The sequence below is a fragment of the Coptis chinensis genome, chromosome 9 (assembly GCF_015680905.1).
Source record: "Coptis chinensis isolate HL-2020 chromosome 9, ASM1568090v1, whole genome shotgun sequence".
Taxonomy (NCBI): Eukaryota; Viridiplantae; Streptophyta; class Magnoliopsida; order Ranunculales; family Ranunculaceae; genus Coptis; species Coptis chinensis.
In genome coordinates, this window is record NC_141464.1 from 35003313 (window position 1) to 35018317 (window position 15005).

General features: G+C 34.9%; 1 pseudogene; it reads left to right on the top strand.

Moving 5' to 3' along the window:
- Positions 1 to 4276: 4276 nt before the first annotated feature.
- On the top strand, positions 4277 to 7113 carry LOC147475726 (T-complex protein 1 subunit delta-like; annotated as a pseudogene).
- The last annotated feature ends 7892 nt before the right edge of the window (positions 7114 to 15005 follow it).

Consider the following 15005-nt stretch of genomic DNA (forward strand, 5'->3'; position numbering starts at 1 on the left):
TTGATTAGGGATTAGAACGACCAATTCTTATCGTAAGAACGTAAGAATTAGATTACAACAATCTATGCTAGTTTATTAAGTTGGATTCAAGGTGGATTCAATCCCCCCTAATTCTTATTCTAGATTCAAACTGTAGTATTCCGTAACATTTCGTAGTTGAATCACTATAGTTACTATCTTGTTATTTGAATTTGCATCGTAGTATAATCCCACCATTACTCTCATTAGACTTTGGATAGACTCGCAATAAAAGAAAACGTCGAAAGCTAAAGAACTAGGAGTGGAACGAATCTTTTACTCCACTCTATTTTAATAGATTCGAGAGTATAAATCTTTGATAAACACTGTCTTCGTAAAGTGCTAGTTTTACTTCCGTTCGATATTCATCATTTATTCGGAGTAGAATTATTCAATTTTTTACGTTTATCATGTAACATCACCAGTTTACCATGAAATTGTCTGGCATCAATAATTGACTCACCCCAAATAGGGAGTTGTTACCAATATCTTTCACAGAAATTGAAGGTGCATTCTAAGACGTTATCAGTCATATACTTCGGAGTTATTGTATACATTTTTATGACATGCCAAATTTACACATCTTCTATATGATTAACCTTAGATGTTACAATATAGACTTTATGGGTATGATCATCTCTTTCTCTTACATACTTTATAGGTATGATCATCTCTTTCTCTTACAATATAAGTTATCGACTTTGGTAAATCAACCTCGCTAGCTCAGAGATGGCGTTGGTCAAAATTTGACAAGGGCTTCCACTCATTCGAATTTGAGTCTCTTTTGAGCTTGAAGATTTCGGAAAATCTTGTGTGCAATACCTTTACCACATTAAGTTTCAATACAACTAATCTTTTTTTTAGCTCGCCCCTGGTCAGGTAGTCTTACAACATGAACTAAGAGCTAGCTACAACATCTCTGAATTGGCATGGGGCTAGCTAAAGCCATCTGCCCATGTCTAGTCAAGTTATAATTTGGGCTCAATGCTCCATGCATCTCCAAAAATTATTATACTTGATTTGTACTAATTCTTTGTTGATAGCTGCTCGAGTTAGTACAAGTCAATCAAGCTCCAAACTAGGGGCTACCTACAAGCATCTCCGAACTGTGGCTAACATGCTCCATCGAGCTCAAACGCTACATAGCACCACCACTTCTCACTAGTTGGGGACCTATACTTCTAGGACCAACTCAGTGCAGAACGCTCTCTAAGAGCACCAGGCTCCCATGGGCCACAACGCCCACTCGAACTAAAACTCTATACAGAGCTTAAACGTTTTCCACATCAAAATGCTCACTTGAGCTCAGGGCTACATAGCTCACAGGCTACTTAGCCTTAACACTTCTCGCTAGTTGGAGACCTATACTTCTAGGATCAACTAAGTGCAGAATGCTCTCTAAGAGCAAAACATTCATACGAACTCAAACGTTCTGAATGACTAAACACTCACTCAAGCTCAGGGCTGCATAGCCCACAAGCTACTTAGCCTTAACACTTCTTGCTAGTTGGAGACCTATACTTCTAGGATAAACTAAGTGCAGAACGCTCTCTAAGAGCAAAACATTCATACGAACTCAAACGCTCTCCAAAGCTCAAACATTCTGAATAACTAAATGATCACTCAAGCTCAAAGGTTACATAGCCCATCAATTCTCACTAATTGAGGACCTACACTTCTAGGATCAATTCAGTGCAAATCGCTTCCATAAGCACTACCTTGACCTACTAGAGCAGAACACTTACATAAGCGCTAACAGGTCCCTCGACCTAAGCTCACTCGAGCAGAATGCTTCTATAAGCACTAAAAGGTCCCTTGAACTACTGGAGCAGAACGCTTACATAAGTGCTAACAGGTCCCTCGACCTACGCTCACTCGAGCCAAACGCTTACATAAGTACTAACAGGTCCTTCGACCTATGCTCACTCGAGTAGAACACTTCCATAAGCAATAAAAGGTCCCTTGGCCTACTAGAGCAGAACACTTACATAAGCGCTAACAGGTCCCTCGACCTACGCTCACTCGAGTAAAACGTTTTCATAAGCACTAAAAGGTCCCTTGACCTACTGGAGCAGAACGACATAAGCGCTAACAGGTCCCTCGACCTACGCTCACTCGAGCAGAACACTTCCATAAGCACTAAAAGGTCCCTTGACCTACTGGAGCAGAACGCTTACATAAGCACTAACAGGTCCCTCAACCTACGCTTACTCAAGCAGAACGCGTTTTCATAAGCACTAAAAGGTCCCTTGACCTACTGGAGCAGAACGCTTACGTAAGTGCTAAAAGGTCCCCCTGACTTGCGCTCACTCGAGCAGAGCGCTTACTTAAGCACTAAAGGTCCTAGACCTACGCTCACTAGAGCAGAATGCTCACACACCCTCCAACACGCTCACTGTTCCACTTGGACAAGTGTCAAATTATTTCTCTCGTCAGATCGTTCTTAAGAAAGCACGACCTAACGAGAAGGTGTTTTGTGGGGGACATATATCGTCATCAATATATTCGCAACACGTGTCATTGCCATTGATCATATCTTGAGACTAACTTATTGGATAGTTACAATTAGTCATCTCAAGAGTCATGAGTTACCAAATGGTTACAAAATGGACATGAATACATATATTAAAAATCATCAATGAATGGAGCACCAAAGGTGGATCTCATTCAATTCATAGAGCACCAAAGGGGGGAGGGAATTATATATATTTCCTCTCCACTCTCTAAATAGAGGAGGGAATTCTATGCTTCTTCTCTACTTTCCATCTTCTCCATTCGCCATCGATCATTCGATCACCAAATCCTAATATGAAGTGCGAACTGACTTGATTCCATTCTCCAGAGAACTAGATACGTAGGCAATTTGATCATTCGAACTCAGTTACAATATCATTCTCCCTAAATTTCCTACACATGTAAAGTACGCCCAATTATTACCTTTACAATATATATAGAGCTAGATTATAGCCTAGCGGATAGATAGTTGTTTTTGAAGTATTTTATGAGTAGAACGCTATGAACGTTCTTAATAGTTATTTTAAAATAGAATTAGATACAATGTATTCTTTGTTGAATATTATTTAAGAACCACATTGTTATATATGTGCTATTATAAGGTTAATTCAAATTGTTTCATGTGTTAATCGAATAAAAACGGTTACATTACTGTTAATGTGACATTGTTTGTCACTACACCATAATAGGATATTTGCAACACGCACCTTTTTTGCTTTGCAACGCTTATTTACCGTTAGTAAATTGCCAACGCTAAATAAGCGTTGGCAATGTTGTAAAGCGTTGGTTTATTTGAGTGAATTTCCGGAATTAATTGCTAACGCTTAAAAAGCGTTGGAGAAGTGTTACAAATCCAAAAAACCAAAACAACTTCGAAATTTCAAAAATAGAGAAACAAAAAAGAATCGTCGATCGGTATGTCAAAATAGAAAACCTCTCTTTCTCTCTCACGGCCCATTTGGGTTAGGTTAGGGTTTCTTATCTTTATTTCCTTTTCAACAAAGAGAAGCCTTCATCTCTACAGTTCCATTAGACCATTACTGAAAGAAAACACACTTGTGTACCAGAACCACCATATAGATTATAGAGCACGATGAAATGGAGAAAGAGAGACGGGTTTGGAAGCCACAATATGCAATTTTACCACCCCTTTTTAGTTCTATTTTATAATTTCTAAACCTAGGGTTAGGGGTTTAGTATATGAGAAATGGGGTTTCTTGGTTTTACTCTATGTTGGCCATTCAATAAACTGTTTGATGGTTAATTTTGGAGGAAGTCGTGGTATGATTATGCTCATCGGTATGGATTGAAAGAGATGAAAGTTCGACTGCACCTTATCCTTGCTTTTTACTTGCACTTTCGGATCCTGAAAAATAGTGGATTTGTTCAAATTTGCTCAAGCTCGTCCTTTCTTCCTAACTTTTCAGTTCTCAAGGTAAGACCTTTTCAGTTAGTTTATTTGTTCATTTTATTGTTCAAGCTCTCACTCACTTGTGTAAGCACTGCTTCACTCCTCTCTCAAATTCTCGATTTCTCTCTAAATAGTAACAGAAAAAATCTAACCTGGTCCAAGAGTGCCCATCTTCCTATTATGTTTTTTAGGGTAAAAATAGTTTTGAGTTGAAGAGGGGTTAGGGCTGAATTCATCTATGATCTTTGTTGCTTTGATTGCACTTTTGGGGGTTTGATTTCTACTTCTAGAATTTCAAATTTGAGAAATGTGCCAAGAATCTTGTTGGTTATTATGGCGATGGATGCGAAGAAAGCTATGGTTCTGAGATTTTGGCATCAGATCAAAACGGGGCCAGGTATGACAGCTAGATTGTGAAAATTAAGTTTGAGTGTATTTTGGGACTTGGGTATTTTTCTTTGGTTGTGAAAATTAAGTTTGAGTGTATTTGGTTTCATAACTGACTAGATTGTACAAAGTGTATTTGTATCAAGGTGGGAATTGGAATGTTGGTTAAGATAAATGTTGCCTTTGCCCTTTCACTAATGTTTTACTTCTTATATGCAGGTATGTTGGTATATACTTTTCCATCTTGTTCGCAAGATATTGTGCTTTGGACTCGTGGACGAAGGAAATGCTATCCCTTCCCAAATCTTTTTTGTGCTAATTGGTATTCTAGAAGCCCTTGGACTTCTTCTTTGGGATGTCTATTTGGAGGTATATCTGAAACTTAGATCGTAGTTAGTATTACACTTAAAGGCAGTTACAATTAAGTAGAGATCATTATTCAAATTCAATGCTCCGGGATCTAACCGGAAATGTATATTCCATTTTGTTCCTGTGGTTTATTGATACAAGTGAAACTTTGCTTTTATATAAGTCGATATCGAAAGCACCATAAGCAAAAACGTGTTGTTCTCCTTTGTTGAGCTTTTAAAGGGTGGAAAGGTACAATTAGTTGGTGCATTATTAATTTTTTGTGTACTAATGAGTTTTGCATACCCCTTTTTCAAAGAATGCTTCGGGACCAAATTTTTATACCAATATTAAGTCGGTGATGTTGATTTGTAAAGTTCAATTCACTTTCTTCCAATTTGCAAAGAAGACTTAGATAGTAACATACTCATTATGACCGTCAAAGAGTACCTGAGCTCCATCTTCATTTTATGTTTTAGCTCTTAAAATGGCATAATTGTTCATACTCTTACCGATTTAAAATGAACAAGTGTTACCCAATTATCGACCATAGTTAGACTCAAAAAAAGTTAGTTATGTCTCGATATACAAGAAAAAGTTAGCTAGGATCTACACGAGTTGATTTAGATCTGAAAAATGGGATTGATGGTAATGAATCCAGGTTGTTGGGTAGAAATTCGTCGTGTGGGAGCCATTCCTTCGCTTCAATTGCAGAGGCGGGGGATCGATTCATGGTATTAATCTTGCATTCTTCTAGGGCCCCTACTTGCTCCACATAATAATTAAACTATTGGGATTAGTTGTTATTCAAGACATAAGCATAAAGGAAATTACATATATTAACAAAGATCATATACAGACTTAACACATTTATAGACACGAGTAAGCTCTCATGTGAATCCATATACATCTACTTGCACAAATTCTCACCGAACCTAAGACGTTTAACTCATCACGTAATCCGAAGCTCTTGGATAGTTACCCGCCAGGTACTCTAGGAGAGACTTGTTTCAAACCCACCAGCCTATTAGAGCGACTTTTTGGCTACCGTGGCTCCAAAGAGATGAGGAGGTCGGGCTATCATATATCACAAACTTGGTTCCCAAAAATTCGACCGCCAAAATAGCAAAAAAGTGAATTGCAGCCCAACATAAAAGGAGAATGTGACCATTTATTTTGTTTATCATTTGAATCTAGCCTCAACTTCCCAATGTAAGTCTAACCTCAACCTCAACTGTTGATATTTTAACGCTATGGTCAGTACGGTTGAGCTATCGGATCGCGATTCGTTAGTTAAGAGTGCTAGTACTAGTTTGAATAGTAAAGTTGTTAGTCAAGATTCAACTTTACTTGCTCCGTTAGTTTGTTGATGCTTTGTTTTATCTGTGGTGGATAATGTGAAAGTTGATTTAGTTGATTTGAGAGATGTTAAGATTGTTAAGAAACTTGGTGGGACTGTTGACGATACGGAGTTGGTTAAAGGGTTGGTTTTTGATAAGAAGGTTAGTCATTCTCTTTGGTGGGCCGACTTCGTGTTGAGAATGCTAAGATTCTTTGTGATTCAGTTTCAGATTTCGCCACCCAAGACCGATATTGAGCAGTATTGTGGTTTCGGATTATAACGCTAAAATGGATAGGATTTTGAAGGAGGAGAGGAATTATATTTTGGGGATGATTAAGAAGATTAAAGGCGACGGGTGAAATGTTTTGTTGATTTGAAGAGTATTTTTGAGGATGCGGTTACGGATCTGTCTTTGCATTATCTTTCTAAGGCTAAGATTTTGGTGGTTAAGGATGTGGAGAGGGATGCTATTGAGTTTATTACCAAGACTCTGAATTGCTTGCCTATTGCTAATATTGAACATTTTCGCGAGGAGAAGATGGGTCGCGGATTGATTGTGTGGAAGAGGTTTCTCTTGGTGATGGGGAAGATTGTGAAGATTACGGGTATTAAGGATATGGGAAGGACAACAGCGATTGCTTGTTCGTGGGTCGAATCAGTTGGTTCCGGATGAGGTGAGAGGAGTCTACATGATGCTTTGTGTGTGATCCGATGTTTGGTGACCAAGAAGTTTCTAATTGCTGGTGGTGGTGTCGGAAATCGTTTGCCGAAATGACTTTGGTGCTTGGGCTAAGGTCTTGCATGGGATGGAAAGTTATTGTGTCGCGGTCATTTGCGGAGGCTCTTGAAGTTATTCCATATACTCTTGCTTGAGAATGCAGGTTTGAACCCAATAGCTATCGCGGACAGAGCTCGAATCGACATGCAATGTGGGTGAGATCAATATTGGGATCAATGTGAGGAAAGGGCAGATTACAAATATCTTGGAGGAAAATGTGGTTCAGCCCGGCCGCTTGTGAGCACCGCTATCACATTGGCAACAGAGTCGCGTGAGGATGATCCGAAGATTGATGACATAATTACAAGAAGGTAGAATATATGAGTATTGCCACTCATTAGAACCGCTAGTATCTTAATCTGTTTTATTTTTCGGTTTTGTGCACTTTTCGAAGTTTTTGTTGTTTATCATTCTTGAATATATAACTAGTTTCATAGAATCACAAAGATCCAAAAAAGATAGGCCAACCACCTTTCTTGAATATATAACTATATATAACTTTTGATTTTGTAAATGCCTATTCTCTTGCACTAGTGGTGTTAGTAGCATGATAGAAACCGCAGAACCATAAATGCCTATCCGGTGAAAACTACTACCGCCAAGATATAGAATTTAGGTGGCAAACATACTTCTTTGTGGTCTTTACGTACTCTATCTTATAACTAAGCCAATCAGGTCATAATCCACTAGAAAAAGATCTCCTAGAATGTGAGTTCTACTCTAATTAATAACGAAGTTCCTATGAATCTGTGATTGCGGCTTAATGCCGCGGTAATGCGTGACGATGTATGTGTTTTATGTGCAATAGTTAAGCCCTTAAGTATTTTCATTGATCGATCGTTGGAAGTAACTTTCTTATCGAGAAGCTCCAAGTCCTCTCGGTACATTCAATTCACCACCTTAATTAGTGCTTCGGTTAGAGTGTTTGTGTTGGCACTTGGCTGATTTCCTAGACCTAGCAGTTAGTGTCACCAGAGGCTCCTCGTCCCTTCGTTTATGTTGTTTGTTTAAGGATTCACTAGGATTGTCCATGAGACTCTTAGGAAACTCTACCTCTGCCTAATATGACTATTATACTCTTTACTGTTAGTGGTGATCGAGTGAGGAGTTTTACTAATGTAATTTACTGAGGACTTTAAATTAGCTAGTGCGTCATGTTTGCTTTAACTAATTAAGGTACTAACAACTTTTTTTTTTTTTTTTTTCACAAGTCACAAACATTATCTAAGATGAATTTCCTTTTTCTAGAGAAGGATTGCTGGTCTCCATCAGAACACATCTATTGGATCAACTGATATTACCGACATGTGGGAGCGCTTTTGGAAGAAGGCCAAAATAATTGCTTCCCAATCGATGAGTCATACTTACCTCAAGCTCCTCATCAAGGTAAAAATTTAAACTCCACTCTCTATTTTCTCAATTTTCAACTCGCCAAGTTACTATAAGGTATTTTTTTTTATGCACCGATTTTATGTAATCATTGTTTTAATCGTTGAGATATGGGAGTAGACAACAAATGCTTTATCTGGAAGTGGTGGTCAAGTATTTAATTTATTGCATGAATTTAATTAATATGATTGTTTTTCCGAGTTCATTATTTGTTTTGTGATTTTTTGGAATTAGATGGGCTTTGTGGGCGGCACTAGGATTTATATTGAGTGAAGCCATTGTCACTAATGCTTCAATGCTTCTTATTGCATTTTGAAGATTCGGGATTGCTTGGAAAATCGTATAGAAATTTGTAACCCTTATTAAATTTGAATTTGTAACCCTCAAAACTCTTTTGAAATTATATATATGGTTAAATGAATATAATATTTTTTTTCAAGCGTTTGCTTGTGTTTATTTATTTGTCAAATGGTATGAAAAAGCATTTGTAATTTTATTTGCTTCTATATGAAATCAGGAGGTGCAGGTTAAGGGCAGGAAAAAAATTAAAATAATTTTTTTTATCATATCAACATATTAGTAACGGTTGTAAACCGTTGCAAAGCAAAAAATAAATATTAAAACATCAATCAATAATCGTTACAAATCAAATTACGCAACCCTTTTTAACCGTTAGTAATTGTTGTCACTCAAGACGGTTAATAACCGTTGGAAAATTTGCTTTGCAACGCTTTTAACCGTTAGTAATTTTCACTTTGCAACGGTTAATAACCGTTGGAAAATTTGGTTTGCAACGGCAAAAAACCGTTGCAAATATTTCCAACACTTTACCGACGCCCTATTTGCAACGCTTAAAAAGCGTTGCGAAAATTATTCGCAATGGTTTTTTGCCGTTGCAAATAGCCTGTTATGGTGTAGTGTGTATATGTTTTTTCTTATGCTAATGAATCACAATAAGTGATTTGGTAGTATCGTTATACATATGACTCAAATTATAGCCAGAGGTGCTTAATCACATTTGTATAGGCCCAATGTCGGTCTAAGGTGCAAATTCTTAAGGTGATTGGACCGAATTGTAATTAATCCCATAACAAGTAGCAACGAAGCTACTCTCCAATTGGGGGATCTCACTCCTTATAGCACCAAAGCCTTTTTTTAAATTAAAAACCCCACACCATAAATGAGGCCATGGTACGGTGCATAATATTGCGGAGGACAATATCAAACTTCATCAGGGCACCATGTCTGGTCCTAGGCTTGGCTACGGTCAGGCCTGATAAGAGACATAAACAAATTATGGATTATGTCATTGAATGTATAAGACATTCTTTATATTGTGGCTTATGAAGTTTTGTAAATTCAAGATTGACACAAATAATTAAGGTGTCAACTATAGCTGGGCTAGCACTTGCATTTGAAGGCTCTAAACAAGCCCACCTTTTGTTACCGCGAATGGTACCCAAATTCATGTATAGAATGAGTTATATTCAACCAGCGCAGTTTAAGATGAACTTGCTAAGTTTCAAGAATATACGCATATGTGGGTACCACATATATTAAAACTTAAAAAATGGCAATAAAGAAATATTATGTATCATATCTAATGTTGGGAGCCAAAAACTCACATTAAAAAACATTCTCCGACACCACCAATGTGAGTAACTAATGTTGGGAGCAATAAGCTCACATTAGAAAGATTATATGTGTTTTATGCATGTTTGGTTATCCTGGAGAAACTGTATTGAAAGTAGATCAATGACAATTCTTGCGGACATCTATTGGGAATCATAAGCACATTTAACCATGAATTACATGTGTATCTCTTGTTGGTAAGTTTTAAGTTATAGCTAGACTGTTTATTTTCTAAAGGTTGAGAATAAGTTGAATAGTTTATTGCATGAAAACATTTATAGTCTTAATTATATGATTAACGCACCTTGCTAGTACGTGGCTTGTTTAGATTTTTCAAGGTACTTAGAGATGCATTTACTAGGTGGTCAATATTTTTAAATCTTGCATGACTCTTAGCATTAATTGTTAACTTTAGACCCAACAATATGGTAAATTTAGCTATGTCTGATGATGTCTTTACGTCAAGTTTTGCATATTGTCAATTTAATGAGACACTCTTCCCGTCGTTAGGGGGACAAAATCAATAGTTGCTCTAAGTAACGAGGTGAAGTAACGTGGATCACGTCCACTATCTCATTATAATTCACTCACTGATTGTGACTGTAAGATAAGGAGAATGATACACTTACAATAAGGTAAACATTTAATGATGTGGTAAAGGTAACTATGAATGTGCCAACCATAATTAATGTTCTATTTGAATGGGGTCCAAACATGGCAGCAAATGAATCTATTATATACTAAAAGTGTGGTAGGCCTATAAGATCTAAAGAGGATGCTCCTATGGAGAGAAGAACTGAGGAAACATCTTGTCTAGATAATAGTATGGTAAAGGCTGGAACCTGATAAGAACCCAAAACTGTACTTTTAACCCCTTAATAATATTACGTTTAGACTAATTATGTTTATAATAAATAAGAGTTAGTATTGTTTACGTACTTTTGTGTATTTCAGGTCTTGGAGTAAACTATGTGAAGAAATATGTCACTTTTGGAAGAGAAAAGAGCAAAGGTTGATTGATAAGAAGTTCAATGGTTAAAGCCCAAGTTTCAAGGAGAAAAAACATTTTTAAAGCCCAGTCAAAGCTGAAAAGTCAAAGTCAACGCGAGCAGAAATAGAGCATAAAAGTCAACAAAACTTCCACAGGTTGTATCTTTGGACGCAGACCTCGGAATTGGGCCTACTATATATCAAAACAACCGCCTCGGAAAGAGCTTTCTAATGGTACATGCCTTGATCTAATAAGTAGAGTGAAAGTGTATGAAAAACGTATTATAGTAATTTCCAATAGAGAAACCTTTTTTGGACTTAAGTAATTAGGTTTTAGGCTTGATTTAATGGCCCAAAACATAGCTCCAAAGCCCATGCCCAAAATTATAAACCTAGCCCTCTCCTATATCTACTATCTATATACTAAAGCAGAGATCTCTAATGAAGGATTTTCTCTCTCCTATGTGGCACTCTAATATGAGAGTTAGTTTTTTTTTTCTTCTATATGGCACTCTAATATGAAAGATAGTATTTTCTAATAGCCTACAATCCCAAGTACATAGAACCTCTTTGGAGAGTTTGAGTTTATTTCTAATTCTTATATATTTTATCAAATAAAAAAAATGCTAAAAAATAGGTGATATTTAAAAGGTAATATCCTATTATGAATCAAACACTTTTATTGTTCTAATTTTTATATAATTGATCAGATAAAAAAAATTGCTAAAAAATAGGTAATTTGTAGAAACTAATTCCCTATTACAAATCATACAATTTTAGTGTCTATGATAAAACAACGACTTATTTCGAATATATCCTTAACACGACCTCAAAACATAATTAAAAACAATTATACAAAAAATAACATCACAAAATATATAATAGAAAAAAAAAAAAAAAAGAAATAATGACAAATATTTAAAAAAATATATAATACTGAATGAAACTAACCTCAAAAAATAATTAATGTGGAACCGAAAACTGGATGCAAATGTATCGAACTAACCTTAAATAATATTTAACAGGAAATCGGAAACTGGATGCAAATGCAAGCATTAAACTAATCTTAAAAAGTAATTAATAAAAAATTAGAATAGGGACACAACTATATTAAACTAACTTCAAAGAATAATTAACGGAAAATCAAAACTTGGATGCAAATACATCAAACTAACATAAAAAAAATAATTGTCGGAAAATCGGAAACTGGATGCAAATGCATTGAGCTAACCCTCAAAGATTAAATTAATAGAAAATCGGAAACTGGATGCAACTACATTGAACTAACATCGAAGAAAAATTAATTATAAATTGAAAACATGATGCAAATGCGTGGAACTAATCTTAAAAAATAATTAATCGAAAACCGGATGCAACTACACTGAACTAATCTTAAAAAATAAACTGGATGCAAATGCATTGAACTAACCTCAAGAAATAATTAACGGAAAATCGGAAACTGGATGCAAATTCATTGAACTAACCTCAAACAATAATTAATGGGAAATCAAAAAATAGATGCAAATGCAACTTTATCAAATAATAAACAAGAAATCGGAAACTGGATGCAAATGCATTAAACTAATCTCACAAAATAATTAACGAAAAATCAGAAACTGGATGCAAATGCATTGAATTGAACTCAAAGAATAATTAATAGGAAATTGGAAATTGGATGCAAATGTATTGAACTAATCGAAAAGAATAATTAGCAAGAAATCATAAACATGATGCAACTGCATTAAACTGATCTCAAAAAAATAAATAACGGGAATTGGAAATTGGATGCAACTGCATTGAACTAACCTCAAAATATAAATAATGGAAAATTAGAAACTGGATGGAAATGCATTGAACTAACCTCAAAACATAATTGGGTTATATGTTGTGGGAATGTCTCGATAAGTATAGTTTTGCATTTAAAATGGTGTTTATCTTATCTCATTCCCTATGATTGGGAACTCCTTGCTATTCAAGTAGCTTCAATATATATGAACTTCACCTTATTAGGCAATCTCACAAAACTTCAATCAAACTTCCATTATTAAACAACAAAATAAAGTTGAAGGGTTTTATCAAAGATGAGTTATTTTAATTTAATAGAGAGTGAGGTTTTCTCGTTATAAGAAATTTGGTTAAGTGATCAATATAATGTTAATATATAATAGTTCTGCATATTTGCAAATATTTTTCAGAATAATTAATATAACAACACCCATTTGTAGATAATCTTTGAAGATTCCACATAGTGAGTCATGCATAATTTAAAGGATAATTAATTGGAAATCGGGAACTGGATAATCTTCGATGATCCCACATAGTAAATCAAGCATAATTTACTTTTTATGTCATGCTTGCAAGGACATTACAGATGGATCAGTAGAAGTTTGTATTACACACCACATTGGATAATTAAAAGGAAATCAGAAACTGGATTCAAATACATAATCGAGCTCAAAGAGTAATTAACGAGAAATCGAAAACTTTAAGCAAATGCAATAAACTAAACTCAAATAGTAATTAATTAGAAATTGGAAACTGGGTGCAATTGCATTAAACTAACGTCAGATAATAACTAACGGGAAATTAGAAATTAGATGCAAATGCTTGAAAAATATTTAATGGGAAATCTGAAACGGTATGCAAATACATCAAACAAACCTCAGATAATAATTAATGGGAAACCGAAAACTGGATGCAAATGCATTAAACTAAACTTTAAAAAATAATTAACAGAAAATCAAAAACCGAATGCAATTGCATTGAACTAACCTCGTATAATAATTGGTGGGAAATCGGAAACTAAATGCAAATACATTGAAATAATCTCAAAGAATAATTAATGAAAAATCAGAAACCAGATATAATTGCATCGAACTAACCTCAAAGCATAAATAATCAGAAACTAGATGCAAATGTATTGAACTAACTTTAAAGAGTTATTAATGGGAAATCGGAAACAGGATCCAAATGCAATGAACTAATCTCAAAGACTAATTAACGAAACATTGTAAAATGGATAAAACTGCACTAAACTAACCTAAATGAATAATTATCGGGAAATTATAAATTTGATGTAACTACATTGAACTAACCTCAAAAAATAATTAACGGAAAATCGAAAACTTGATGCAAATGCATTGAACTAATCTCAAAGAACAATTAACATAAAATCGGAAATTGGATACAACTACATTGAACTAACCTCAAAGAATAATTAACGGAAAACCAAAAACTGGATGCAACTGCATTAAACTAAAATCAGAGATTAACTAACTGAAAATCAGAAATTGGATGCAAATGCATTGAAATAGCCTAAAAAAATAGTTAACTTGAAATCAGAAGTCGGATGTAATTGCATTGCATTGACCACAAAACATAAATGTCCACTTTTTTAGCCTTCTCACATGAGTAATTATGAGTAATTAGGAACCCAAAACGAAAGTGAGTTTATAAAAACAGACTCTTACATGTACACAAACTGTATAGAAATTGTAAACTATCGAACTAACCTAGAAAACCAATTAATGGTAACTAAGAAACTGGATGCAGATGTATTGAACTAATCTCAATGAGTAATTAATGGGAGATTGGAACCTCGATGCAAATGCAATGAACTAATCTCAAATACTAATTAACGAAACATTGAAAACTGGATGCAACTGTACTTAATTAACCTTAATGAATAACTAATGGGAAATCATAAAGTGGATACAATTGCACTGAACTAACCTCAAATAATAATTAACGGGAAATCAGAAACTTGATGCAACTGCATTGAACTAACCTCAAAGAGTAATTAATGATAATTTGGAAATTGGATGCAACATACTACATTAAACTAACCTCAAAGAATAATAAATGGAAAATTAGAAACTTGATGCAAATGCATTGAACTAATAACCCTAAAACATATTTGTATTATATGTAGGGGGAATAAATGTCTCGACAAATATAGTTTTATATTTTAAGTAGTGTTTATCATAATTCTTTTATTGTGATTGGGAATGTCTTGCTATTCAAGTAGTTTCAATATTATCTTCGCCACATTGGGCATTCTTACAAAACTTCAATCAAACTTCTATTGTTAAACCTAACTATAAAAAGAAGTCGATGAGTTTTATCAAGGTTTGATTCTTCCTTTTTATAGAGAGTGGTGCAAGAAATTTAAATGAGTAATTAATATAATTTTCATA